The sequence below is a fragment of the Oenanthe melanoleuca genome, chromosome 1 (genome assembly GCF_029582105.1).
Source record: "Oenanthe melanoleuca isolate GR-GAL-2019-014 chromosome 1, OMel1.0, whole genome shotgun sequence".
In the NCBI taxonomy this organism is placed as follows: Eukaryota; Metazoa; Chordata; class Aves; order Passeriformes; family Muscicapidae; genus Oenanthe; species Oenanthe melanoleuca.
In genome coordinates, this window is record NC_079333.1 from 75,287,909 (window position 1) to 75,302,551 (window position 14,643).

Genomic DNA, 14,643 nt, shown 5'->3' on the forward strand with positions numbered 1-14,643 from the left:
CCAAGGGTATTGTCCAAAGGCTTCTTGAACTCTGTCAGGCTGGTGCTGTCACCTCTTCCCTGGAGTGCCTGCTCTAGTGCCAAACCACCATCTGGATAAAGAACCTTCTCCTAATATCCAGCCTAAACTTTCCCTGACTCAAGTTCAGAGCATTTTCTCAGGTTCTGTCACTGGTCACCACAGAGAAGAGATGAGTACCTTCCCCTCCTCTTCCCCTCTTGAAGAAGCTGTAGACTGCAATGAACAATCTTCTCCATAACTTTACCAGGCACTGAAGTGAGGCTGACAGGCATGTAGTTTCCAGAGTTTCCTTCTTGCCCTTGTTGAAAACCAGGACAACGTCCGCCAGCTTCCAGTCCCCAGCTGGGACATCTCCAGATTCCCAAGAGCATTCAAAAATCATTGAGAGGTTTTGTGGTGACAGCAGGTGCTCTTTGGATGTGTCTTTCTTGGATGTGTCCCATCAGGGCCCATCAATTTGTAGGGATCCAGCTGGGGCAGCAGATCCCTCACAAGTTCAGGGTCACCTGGGAGCTGATCATTCCCACAGCTCAGGGCTGGAGATGCCCTTGGTCCATCATCAGTGTTGAAGACAGAGGCAAACAACGTGTTGAACACCCCTGCCTTGTCCCTGTCCCTGTTTGTGGGGTGGCCATCCTCATCCTGTGGTGGGCCTTACATAAAGCCATCAGACAAAAGGGAGTGCTTGGAAGCTCTCTGGTGGCATTAGCAATGCAGGCCAGGTGTGGCCACAAAGGAACAAGGCTCTTTTACTGGTTTAAGCTACTGGCAGTTTAGAAGACAATTCCATGGCATCCAGGAACATCTAAATAAGGCAATGAAACTGAAATAAAATTTGTTGCTGATGGAGGCAAGTTGTCTCTATATACCTAAGAAACACAGCATATGCTCCCACACTTACATTTGCATAGCTGGCAAGCACACTTTGGTTATAAAGCAACACATGTGGAATAAGGCCACTAAAGAACAATAAAAAACAGAATCCCATGAAGCCAGTGTACATGATGATCACTTACCAGAACATGGTTCTACTTTAACATATGGGCTGTAAAAAATCTTACTCAGTATATTTTAAAACCTAAAAGAATGACCTTTTTAATTGCTGATGAAATTGGCTTGCTCCACAGGCAGTCCAGTTTTGATGCAGCTACAAAAGGAATTAACTGTTTTGTGACAAGAAATAAAAAATGCATAACTTATATTTACAGGAAATATCAAAATGAAAAAAAAGAAACTTAGAAATATGGTGTGTCTTTTAATTATAATTTTTTAATATTCATAGTGAGAAGAAGTAGAAATCAAAGTTACCAAAAGCCACCATTATATGCATTAATTCAACTGATTAAAAATTATATTAATAATTTAACCAGTTTTAATAATAGAATAACAGACTAGGTTTGATGAGCTAATAATACAAAGATTTATCTACAGACAGAAACACATTATGCACAGGGTACATCATTTCTCATATTCATAGAAGATCCATTTCTCTTATAATGAAAATATTGTAAGATTTGATCTCCTGAAGCATCATAGGGTACCCCAGTGTGACTGATGTAAACCTATCAGGGGAGCTATGCCAGACATGTTGATTCTTATCTTATTTTAACCCTGTTACTTTTCAAATAGTCATTTGTACAGCATGACATGGAGTTCAAAGCTGCTTTTTGAAATCTTTTTTTCTTTTATTGAATGCCATAAAAGCATTTTCTTGTGAAGAAATCATAGCTCATTTTACATTTCTCTTAACAGCATTTACTTAACGACTTCACCACTTCGGAGTTACAGCTGGGACTGACTCATAAGATATTTATATAAAGGACTATTTTATCTTGTAGCTAAATTCCCATATACAGACAAACTCTAACCATAGATAGAGCAGGACAAGATTGGTACCAAGGAATGTGGATTTATATTTAGGATTGCTGAAGACTCAATTTTACAAAAAGCCTCTGAAGTGATATTTATTCATTTCCTAATAGACTAACCTGAGCTTATTTCCAGGCAGAAAGTGCCTGTGAATCTTGCAGAAAGAAGCAGCTTTCCAATCCATCTGCTGCCCTCTTCTACCCAGAACATGTGGGCAGTTGCACAGCTGTATCCATTTGTTCCCATCATAGTATGCTCAAGGACAGCTCTCACTTATTTCCTAACAGAGCTAACTGACAAGTGTTGGTTCTTCTCAGAAAATGCTCTCTGCTTAAATTGAATTCGTATTTTTTATTTATCCCTGAAAAAACAAAACAAGAACATTTAATGCTTTGGCAAAATGCCTTTTCTTCCCCACATCAACAGTTTTTCCAGTGAAGTAAATAAAAAAAAGAAGATAACAATAATTATAAGTGACTGAAAACCCCAAATGATAGTCAAGACAGCCTTAAAATGCTGAGAGAGGGGGGGAAAAAAAGTAATTTTGGGGGGAAAAAGGATGGTTTTTGGTATAAAATAGGCTGGAAGTTTTGAACATTCCCTTTCCCCTGCTGCCAAATCAGGGGAGACAGACCCCTGCTAGTATCTGATATTCAGTATAACTCTTAATGGAGGCAGGGTGCCACAATTACCCATGGACACTGGCCCTGAGGGCTCTGGGTCAGCCTGGCTTGGCACCCTCCGAGGCTCCCAGCCCCATAGTGTGTTCCATCACAGCCTGTGCAGGGAGCAGCCTCCTCCTTTTGGGATGGTGCAGCCACTCTCAAGTCCCACTGACTTGTGGTGTTACGAGTTTGTTCACTCTCATGGGCTTGGAGGAGGATTGGGGTTTCCTCAGCTCTTGGGAGACCCTCCCATGGCCCTTTCAGTGCCATCAGCTGCCTTGGAATGGCTGCTTTCTCTTTCTCCATCCATGTCCATATGTCCCCATAGAGCCCACTCATGCAAACCCACACACAGGAGACTTTTATGGCTTTTATTGTTGACAGCAGGAGAAGGAAGGGAGGAATGACCCTCCTAACCTACAATCTTGAAATGATAGTTGTATTTTTCTCCTTTGCAAAAACAGCTCTGGTTCTCTGCTTGTTCTTGTTCACCACTGAGTTGCTGTGGAAAATGTTGTTTTATGAACACCTCAGATATTATGATAGATATATGCTTTTATTCCTAATAGTTGGAAAGGCTTGAAGAAAGCCAGCTGAAAACTTGCAGATAGCAAATCACTGCAAAGGGAAGAACAGCAGCCCCTGTGGGGTCAGTTAGTTACCTCTGTTAGTAGCTAAAGCTCAGGGGTTATGTTACAGCTTTTACTCTATATATTACATGCATTATGCCCTCCTCCACCCTGGGGCCATAGCCCATTCTTGCATTTTAGCATATCACATTCTTACATATATGGATGTGGCTGGCTGCACAAATAGCTGTTCAGCTGTTTCTTGCAACTGGAAAAGGGAGAAGTCTCAATCACCTGGCATATCTGTATTATTTCCTGGAAAAGAGGTGGGAAAGCATATAAAAAAATGATGGGATTTACACACAGAAATCCCTGGATAACAGTGCCCAAGATATGAAACTCCATGACTGCCCTTTCTCACCAGGTACCTTTCCACATTAGCACAAAAAAATGAGATATTCTCCTCTATTTATTACACCAGATCCTGTTAGGAGATCCTCCTGGGAAAGATGAAGACAAATTTCCCTGGGTCTATGAGGGTGCAAAGCCAAGGCTGTCCCCTTCTAGAGCAAACATTTGCTTTTTTGCTATGTGATAGAAAAGTGGGACAAAATGGTTATAATTTCATTTTTTAAAAGAGCTGGTCATGCTTTATTAGGTTGGTATCTTCAAAGAGTGGATTCTAAATAGGCAAAATCATCTAACATTTTAGTCTCTGTGTAACTAATGATGGAAGATAAAGATCTGGCTTAGTGAGGCTGCATCTCCCACTGTCTTCAGAGACACCTACCCTGAGCCATTAACTCTAAAGGAAATGTAGGAACTCTCTTTTCTCCTGCCAGGCCAAATATCTCAAATTTCTGCAGTTTTTCATAGATCAGTTAGACATATTGTGTTTTGCTTGCACAGGCTGGCCTTCCACAGAACTTATTGTAATAAGTGCTTTAAAACTCTGTTGTAAAACCACTCTATGTCACTGCAGATGGTATATATGTTTGTATATATATGAATATATGTTTTCAGGATACAGTAAAATGATTTGTTCACTTTCAGGCAATCAAGGAACCAGCTTGTTCCACTGTCCACTCCCTGTACTTTCTTTGACCTGGCTGTACAGCACAAAGTAAATATAAAACATTATCTACCAGACTTCTAGGCTTTTTAAAGCTAGTGTTCAAAGAATTATAAGTGTCTGTGACATGGCAGTATTTTATTCAGTGTTCTACCCACTCTAGCTCAAAGGAATCTTGGGCAGGGAGTGGAGTTCAGGGATGCTGTGACTAATGGGATTGTAAATGAGGGGCTGTTTTTTAATCTCAATTTATTTTTTTTCCCCTACTCTGCCTGAAAAGTCTATTCCAAGAGATTTATCTTGGAGCAAGGTTTGAAGGATGACCAAAAACAAGGAGTGGGATTTTGGTCTTCTGGGAAAAGGAATGGAAGGCAATGCCCAAGGTGAGGGTGTGTATCATCCAGAAAACAGATCCTGGTAGAGATGAATATGAGGTGTTGGACAGCTGTGCTAGATCTGGGGAGAAATGGTAAAGCAGATCTCATTGTTTAATTTTCTGATACAGACATGCTAAAGGTGCTGGAAACCTCTTCCCTGTGTAAGAAGGATTGTTCCTGTGATTGCTTGTATCTTCTCTGTTTATCTTTGCTTTATGAATGTATTTACAGCTTCTGGAAGCTCCTTTTCTTGGAACCATGAGAACAGGCACTCAGAGCCTCTTAGCTACTGGGCTCTTATTGTTTTTTGTAGAATCATAGAATATGCTGAGTTGGAAGGGACCCACAAGGATCATTGAGTCCAGCTCCTGGCCCTGCACAGGGCAGTCCCAAGATCCACACAATGTGCCTGAGAGCATGTCCAAACACTTCTTGAACTCCTTAAGGCCTGGGGAGCCTGTTGCAGTGCCTAACCACTCTCTGGGTGAAAGATCTTTTTCTAATATCCAGCCTAAGCCTCCCCTGGCACAGCTTCCTGTCAGTCCTTTGGGTCCTGTCACTACAGAGAAGAGATCAGTGCCTGCCCCTCCTCCTCATGAGGAGTTGCAGACTGCAGTGGGGTCTCTCCTCAGTCTCCTCCTCTCCAGGCTGAGAACAGTCCAAGTGACCTCAGCCACTCTTCAGAAGGTTTTCCTTCAAGGCCCTTCAACAAATTTGTTGCCCTCCTCTGGACACTCCCTAATAGTGTAATATTTTTCTGATACTGTGGCACCCAAAATGCCCACAGTACTCAAGGGGAGGTGCCCCAGTGCAGAGCAGAGCAGGACAGTCCCCTCCCTTGCCTGGCTGGTGAACCCCAGGACAGGGCTGGCCCTCCTGGCTGCACCACTGACCAGACCCCATGTCCCTTTCCATGGCACTGCTTTCCAGCATCTCATCCCCCAGTGTGTGCATACATTCAGGGTTGCCCCATTCCAGCTGGCTGATGATTGCCCAACCCTTGACTATTTCAAGCTCTCTCTGCAGACCCCCTCTGCCTTCAAAGGAGTCAGCAGCTCCTCCCAGTTTAGCATCATAGACAAACTTAGTAAGTCTCATAAGATGTCATTTGTTTTCCTGGTCCTATAAGATGTCAAGGTGTTTTCCTGGTCACAGGAAAGGGTCTAAACTCTTTGGCTTCTGGTGGAGACACCAGTTTTGGGATGATTCTGGGATCTTGTATGCTATTTCCAGATGTTGTAGAAGTCCCACATGACTTAGTGCACTAGTTCCCTGCTCCTGGCTGAGACACATTCCCCATGAGGAAGCAGAGAGGAACCAGGGCAGGGGCAGGCTGCCCATCCACCCTGGCAGGGTGCACACGTTGTAGCAGAAGCTGAAAGGAGATGGGATGGATTAAGAAGGGCCCAAAAGGCTCTCAGTAAGCAAAAACATTTAGGGTAACAAATGGCACCAGATGGCTGGATTTGATGCTGTATTTATGAGGGAGATCAATTAAGAGAAGTAGTGATTTCACCATTTCATGGAGTATGTCATCTTCAGAGGCCAGAGATGACTGTTAAATTACTTAAACTGACTTCTTATGTATTAAAGGCTTGTAAATGTCACCCACACATTCCATTCTGAACACAATGACTTTAATTAGACTTAAATATTTCAATCCTCAAGCAACTAAACCCTTTGGTACCAGAGTGGGAACAGACAAGATTGAGGCATCAGTGTACAGCCAAGGGAATCTACTAAGACTGAAAGGACCTCTTTTACTTAAATTGCAAAAGGTGCCGTGAGTCTTTCCATTATGAATATATTTTTCTTCCCAGAAGCATTTCTTTATAATCCCAACCTGATGTTCAGTTTGACTTTAAGTAAATGTCAATCATCCATCTTTTGACAGATACATTTCAGAATGCCAGTTCATCTGTTATCCTGCTCCAGTCAAAGTCTGATGTCTTAGAATAAGGGAGAAAAATGGAGAAAACAAAATTTGGCCAATTGTTCTTATTGAAATGAGGAGCCTTGAGAACAGATTACAGGAATTTATTGCAGACCTACCACTTCTGTGGTACTGCACAGGCAAGACTGTTGTACCTTCCTTGCCCTAGGAATATGTGGCTGAAAGTGGATGGCAGAGTGGTATTTAGAGCCACAAGATCCAAGGCAAGAAGGACCACAACCTCTTAGGCTTACTTTGGTACCTTCCTGTGCAATCTTCACAACCTCAGAAGCTGGATCAAATCCTATCTTTAGGACAGCAGCTAACGTCACCTTCCAATTATAGTGACTGCACCACCCTCCAAAATCAGTGTTAATTTATCATCTTCCCTGTTAGAAAACTGCATCATATGTCAAGGTGAATTTTCCTGACTTCTGCTCATTGGATCTGGTGGTCTCATGTTGTATAATACTGAATAGACTTCCAGTTTTACTTTCTTTCCTAAAAGCCAGAACTACACACTTGTAAGATCTTTTTTTCCCCTACATGTATGAGTAGCTACGCAAGATCTTATCTCAGCCTCCTCTTTATAAGCTGAATAGGAACAGCTTCTCATCTGAAGAGCTATTTTTAGCAATTTCATTTTATGACTCTTCCTCTGGAAGTGAGGATAGCAGAGCTGCTATGGCAGTCCAGCATATTACAGCAGCACAGCACATTCCTGCAGCACAGAAGTACAGCTATTGTACAACTATTACTGTGGCGTGTTGCTGCTGTCTGCAAAGGCAATATTGAATCTCTCCCCTGCACTTTGATGCTCCCTCTCTTTTCCTCAGTCAAGGAGTAGCATCACCTTAATCAAAGGTGATGCAGGAAGAAATTCCATCTTGTAGTCATTGGGAAAGTGGGAAGTTGGGGTGTTTTTTTATTATATTTTGAAAAGGAAACCAGAATCGACTACTTAACTGCTACATGACATAGTGAACCTATTACAACTTCTTCAAAAAGAAATTACAACATGTTAATGTTCAAGGACAGGTCAAGGAGGAAATCAAATAGAGAAGAAATACTGACTGCCTCACTCTTCTTAGAGTGGGCCTCAGAACCAAAAAGAAGATCAAAGCTGAATACATGCCATATTTGATAGCAAAGATTTTGGCAGAGGTAGTTTTGAAACACATTTGAAACCTGTAAAGTGCACCACTTATGGGGAAATGTGTTTAACTCCCTGATGAAGTAGGTGTCTTAAAATTTAGATGCAGGGCTCAAAAAGGTTCCAGTGTGTCCAAAACATACCACTTCAAAATGGTTTGAAGAAAAACAGATTTATGTTGCTTGGGAAATTTCCCAAGATTATTGATAATATTATAATTTTTATAATAAGCAGTTATGTCACAATAGAGTAAAATATTTTTAAATGCATGTAGTCAACACAACAAGCTTACTTGAGCTATGTGATAAAATAGATATATTCTACCATCAGGAAAAACACAGAAAATAATTGGACACTGCTTCTCCAGAAAAGAAGAAAAATCAAAACTCAAAACCAGCCATTTGTGATAGATATTTCAGAACATACTTATCATCACTTTATGAATACCTATATGATATATAAAGAGCATAATAAATGATTATTTAATAATCAGCAGCAACTACATGAAAGGACTACTTCCAGGTGTAAAAAATAAAATAGCCATATATATAATTGACAACCATTTCAGGTTTCAGTACAATATGTTTACCTAAGTGATCATGAAAATTGTTCATTTATGCTGGCAAATTGAATAACTGAATATTTATTGAAGAGAAAAATTTACGAAGATACAAATGCTAGTTAGACACATGATTTCCATCATATCTCTATAGAAAATAGATCCTTAATTTTTGCACTTAAAAATCTTTCCTGCAATCATATGATCTTAAATGGGTGTTTTTCTTTTAGGAGAATACATATTCTTTCTACCAAGTTGTCAGCGGGGAGTGTAGCTCCACAGGATTTTGCATTTCTGATTTTTTCAGTTCTAAAGGATGGGTCCCTACCAGAAACTCTCAGAATGAAAACTTCCTATCTTGAAAGGATCTGATCTCTGAAACCAAATGAAAGCAAGACAAACCAAAATAATAGAGTTGCCTCTACCATTCAAATTTGAATCTGAAGCATTATAACTGTATTCTGACTTTATTTGAGGAGGTTAAAGCAGAAATCATTGAATTGCAGAATCTGACAGAATGGTTTAGGTTGGAAAGAACTTTTAAAGGTCTTTGAGCTCAACCTCCCTGCCATGGGTCATGCCATGCATCTCTCTTCCAGAGATCTGAGGCTCAAAGCCTCATCCAGCCTGGCCTCAAGAACTTCCAGGAAGAGGACTTCTCTGGCAAAGCCCAAGAAAAAAAGTAACCTGGTAATTAATATTGTGGAGAAGGTATCCAGCCATGGATGCTGAGAGCTGAAACTGCAGTGAGTCTGTTGTGACTAAGCTGGACCTGGATGACACATGGAATTGCTCAGGAACAGGATTCTCTTCCCTGTGACTTCAGTGTTCTGAGTTTATTGAGTATGCTTCTTTAAAGGAGAGGGTTTGCCTTTGAAATTTTCCAGTCTGCATAGCACTATTATTTTCTGTTTTTCCCTCCCCAGAAGCACCTGTCACAGGCTCTGTCAATGTCCTGACACTGTAAAAATTCACATAAATTGAGTTTCTTATTATTATGTAGGAATCTAAAAATTGGTGGAGAATTAGACTTTAGAATTAAATACATTTATTCTTATGACAAATCCTGACACCACTTAGCCACACTTTTTTTCCAACTGCATGAATTTTGTGCAGTTCTACTTCAGAGAAACTAAATTGATTTTTTTTTCTTCATGGTCACTTGGATAAGCAGCAAAAAGATATATGACAGCAGCCTGTGTTTTAGCTATGGAGACAATCTCCTGTGATATCAGCAAATCTGACAAGCCTGACCCTGAAGGTGGCTCCAGTCCCAGCAGACCCTGGAGAAGGTCGATGTGCTATCTTTGGCCTTCAGCTAGTGCCAGGGAGACAAGCTACACTTACTGTTTACCAATCTGGTATCTTACAGAAGAAAAGATAGGTCAGAAACTCATTTTTTTTCTGTCTATGCTCTATTTTTGTCTCGCTGAAGAATGCCATTCTCCTCTTCCTTATCCTGTCCTTGCTTTTGTGCAGGGGCTTCTGTGTTTCAGCCAGATCTGCCACAGTAGGTACCTATACAAGAGTAACTAAAAATAAGTATCCTCAGTATTCCTTGAGCTGCATTTTCCCCTAGCTCATCTTTTTGAAAAAGCTCAAAAAATAGAATCAAATTTTAATTTTTAAATTACTAAAATGTATATTTTTGTGCTATGGTTCCTTTAGAAGTTGAGCTCAGAGATAAATCTGGAAAACCCTTAGTAGTACTTCGTTTTGGTTCAAATCTGCCTTTCTTCTGGTCATCTTTCCACTGAGGAAGTGTGCATTTCAGTGGAGGAATCTGCCCTGACTGCCTCCAGCTTCTTGCTTCTTTCACTACAGGATCTCCACTCCTGACCCTCTGCTTCTACTCAAAAAATCTTTTTCCTTGAACTGTTTTCCAGATTCATTCTGAAAACTGAGTTTGTTTCTGTTACATGCTGCTGTGCCATATGGACACCAGGAAATGTTCAGAGTAGCTGTGTTTCTAGGAGCCTAAAGGTATTCTGGCTTATGCTGGTAAATCATCTGCTGGTAGTGTCTAGGATTTGCTTGGGGAAAACAGTATGTACAGTCCCACAGATGAAAATCAGGCACCGTTTGTTCCTCTGCTACTGATGCTGAAATGCAGTTTAAGAAACTACAGGCACAGAACTTCTGAATCTGTTCTGGAGGGTTTTGGACCTCTCCAGCCCTCCACCACCTTCCAAGCAGGGAATTGATGTGGATAAAATGAGGTAATGGTGCTGCTGCAAGAAGTCTCACTTGTTCATGTGGATTTTCCATTCTTCTTGCAGGACATTCCTTGAATTGGCTGACACAGGTGGGTGTAGCAAATTGCCAGGTGTCACTGCAGCTGGGTACTCTTTGATCCTTCCCATTCTTCACTGCTCTAGCAGCCAGTTCAACAAGCATTAACAAGATGTAAGATGAGTAGAATCAAAATTGTGAATATTTTCATATTTACATGTCTTTTCTGTATTTAAACAGTTGTTGAAATGAAAATATCAATTTAGGAAGGCTGGAGCTTAAACAAAATACAATGAAGGAGTTATAAATGGCTTAAATGAAACCAATGGCATTCATGAACGGTAGGAAATCATGTTTTCTATGAATTAATGAATTTTCACTGCTTCCCAATGTTTGCCTTTGTGCCAAATGTGTATGTGTGTGTGTGTGTGTGTATTTGGGAATGACACCATCTTCCCTGTTGGAGTTACTTGCAGGAGCACCAAGTCACACTTCTCCCTGAGTTTAGCAGAAGTGACAACACCAATTGTCACACAGCATCCCCAAGGTGGATGGTGGGTAGGAGAAGGCACAGTAATAGAATACAGGTTAGTCTTTTGCTTTATTTTGCTAATGAAAACTACATTTCCTTCTTCATGGACTCCCTTTATCCACGGGAGGAGGGGAAATTCACAATTTTCAAATGTGGTTATCATCTGCCTCTAGTGGAATATACACAGTGAGTTGAGTCTTCCAGTCACTGTGGCTAACAATAATTCTTTTCTAATTTGTTCTTATATTGAGTATTCATTCATTCTCCTTTTGTTTATTCTTTGAAAAGTAAACTAAGTCTGCAAATGTTTGATATTGATGTTGGGTCACAATTCAGGTTTTGATATTTATCATTTGTTCAATGAAATGGAACTTTTTTAAGACACTTAATAAATCACTTTGTCAGCTGAAAAGTGAACCACCAGAAAAAGAATGGAAGTAGTAAAAAGGCTTTTAAAAATATCTTATCCATAGTCTGTGACTTCCTGTGAAAACTGTGGAAGGAACCTTTTCAGTCAGTTTCCTTCAATCCATTCCTGATTGCCCCCTGAAAATTTTTATGCAGGGTCTAGCATGAAATATGGTGCATATGCCAAGGTGAAAGATAAATGTAGCTCTTTGTTCTCACTATTTCCTCTGGATAAATCCAGTATATTGTAATGGAAATACCTGCAGGACCTGCAGCTCACCTCTACAGGCTGGTGTGAAAAGACATATATATCAGAAACTGCCAGAACCATTGCATTTCTAGCAATAGACTAACAGCAACAACTGATCAGTGAGGTTCTCAGTGAGGTAATTAAATGCCCATTCCACATTTTTCTAAATGGCAGATGGTTCAAAGCATGCAGTTACATGGTTTGTGCAGTATGAGGAAAGGGAGCTTCCCTGGGATGGGCAGAGTCATCTGGGGCATCTGGGCAGATGATGGAACCAGCAGGGCAAGGACAGGCCAGGACTCCTCAGCTGAAGGGTAAAATTGAATCCTTTCATCTGGGCACACCCTCATTCTTGCATAGTCAACTCTGAGGACTTCTACACTAACAAAGTGTGAACTGAACCTTTGGCTAAAGTTTCAATGCAGATTTACTACCCCAGGTGTGAATTTGCTCAATTTCTGCTTACAAAATAAGTACAGTAATGCAGCAGTGTATCATGAAAACCTTGATAACTTATTTTCTAAATTTTCATCTTTTCTCCTTATAAAAGACCTCATCTGTGAAAGTGTTTGTGTGAATTCAATCTTAATTGTTAAATTTCCATATATAATAAAAAAATGAAAGTTCAACAGATGTAAAAACCTCAGAGCCTGGAATGTCTTTAATGACTGTTATTAACAGAAATAATTATATTCTGCAGCAAAGGCAATTTATTGAACATTTGCTGTATTGGACAGCTGGCACCTTTTGTGCATGTCAGTGGTGCCTTCAGGAATCAGGTTTTTTTACAACAGTGACTGTTTTGAATCATGTGGATTGAGTGTGCAATATTCATGTCACCATTTTCACTTATTTTCTCCAAATCCTGATGATTGTTATTTTGTAACAGTTGAAAAGCAATTTCACTTTACTGGAATCTGTCATTGGACTGCTTTGACAATTACAGGATGTCCAACACATGCAGGATAAAGACAGGACAAAATTAGAACTGCTGCCCTTCTTTCAATTGTGCTGTCAGCAATATTGAGGACTTCAGGCAGTGGAACACTGTGGTTTGTGTGGTTCTTGTATTTCAATGTCTTCATAAACCAGAACTGAACATTTAAAACCTGAAGGAGAGCTGATACACAGAATGAACTTGAGGAAACTGTTAAGATGTTATCAATGCTCTTTGATTGATGATGTTACCCTAATTAGAGCAGGTTCACTCCACTTTTATGTGCTACTTCAAAAAGGTATTTCTGACCATAACAAGCAGCAATGGGCCAGCTAGTCTTCTTGAAGTGTGGGTCCTAAAGCCATCCTGGCAGAGGCTGTGTTTGCTTCATTCTTTTGAGGAAAGGACTGCATAAGAATGTAGATGCTCACAGTCTAATTCTCAACAACATGCACTCACACTGACCTAGGTGTTAATACAGGGACTTTAGAGCTTGTTGAAGGTACAGCCATGCATATTTTTATTCTGTCATACCACAAAAATGGAATTTACAGATTCTTGCCCTGATGGGCCAGTGAGGGAAAATAGCACCTCATTTGCACAACTAGTCTCATCATCTCTATACAGCTTCATCCCATGACTAAAGGGAAAGAATGGCTTTTAAATTTCACTGAAGACAATATAAAGGACTCTGCAGAGGATAAAAACCAAGGTTCTGATCCTGCAAACACTTTCTCCTTTGGGATATTTTATTTTTCCCCTTGTATTCCTCCTTTGCTAAACCATCTTAGGGTTTTGTCAAACATAGATCTCTCATGGGAAGTGTAGCATCCCTGCCAGGACCTTGGTTTTGGGGTTGCCCATCCCTCACATCCTCCAGTACTATAAACCTTGACAGACAAGTAGCTTCATCTTTCTCAAGAAAGAAAAGTAACAAGTGTTTCTGCTCACTTAAATAATATGGTTCTTATTCTCTGCATTTTATTCTTTCTCTCCAATGTTCCCCCCTATTTGTTACCAGTGAGGTTCATTGATTAGTTATGTCAAGATAGGATGTAAGCTCTCCCAAGCAGTGCCATCCTTTGTGGTTGTATAACACCTGATTCCAGGATGCTAAATGTAATGGAAGCCAAATCCATATTAGGGCTGCTCCTACATGCCACTGCCTTACAGACAATCACAACATTCCCATTAGTCATAAGAACATATGAGTAATGCTGCATTTTTGTGTGTATAACCATGAATGACATGATTGTGTGTTTTTTCTATGAAAAAAGCCCTGTGATTTCAGCAGCAGTGTAGGCTGATTTCATGAGCAGGTAGTACAAGGAAAATTTATCTCCAAGTTCTGATCATCCAGCAGACCTTTTGCTTTTGATTCTCATGACATGATTCCTTTGTGAGGATATGAATTCTCTGAACACTTACTTTCAAGGAATAACTCCTTTTGCTGGGTTGCAGGTGATGTGAAAATATAATAACACATTATTCCAACAGAAAGCCTCAGTTAAGTTTTCAAGAGAGCTATATAACCTTGATTCAAGTTGCTTCAGTTCATTCTATATTTCTTGAGTCTCTGTATTCTCCAGAATGCTTGCTCCAACCAAAGAAGAATAAAACCATTTCCATCTGGCATTAGTTATTCTATTTTTGTTCAAGAAACAGCAGCAGCCTTGGTAGTGTTCGTGCTCTGCTATTAAGGGCTAAGAAACCTTTCCCTTAATTATATTTTTGCAGACAATGCCTTCATTTCACATTTCCCAAGGCAGATAATGCCATGCTGCAACACATCAAGTCCTGGTACACCAGCCATACACCTCATTATCCCAGGCATGGGATGGAGTACAGCAAGCCTGGTATAAATGGATGTCATGAAGCACAATGTGGGATGTCAGGGATGAGTCCTTGACATGCAGCTCTTCTCTGCAAAAGGTAGCCTGATGAAAGAGTGCTTTCTCTTAACTCTCCAGCAGCTAAAGGCAACAAACTGAAAGTGTGTGCAAGAGCATGAAGAACTCCAGAGCTTGCAAAAATGCTCCTTTTTAGAATCTTGTAAGTAGAGGTGA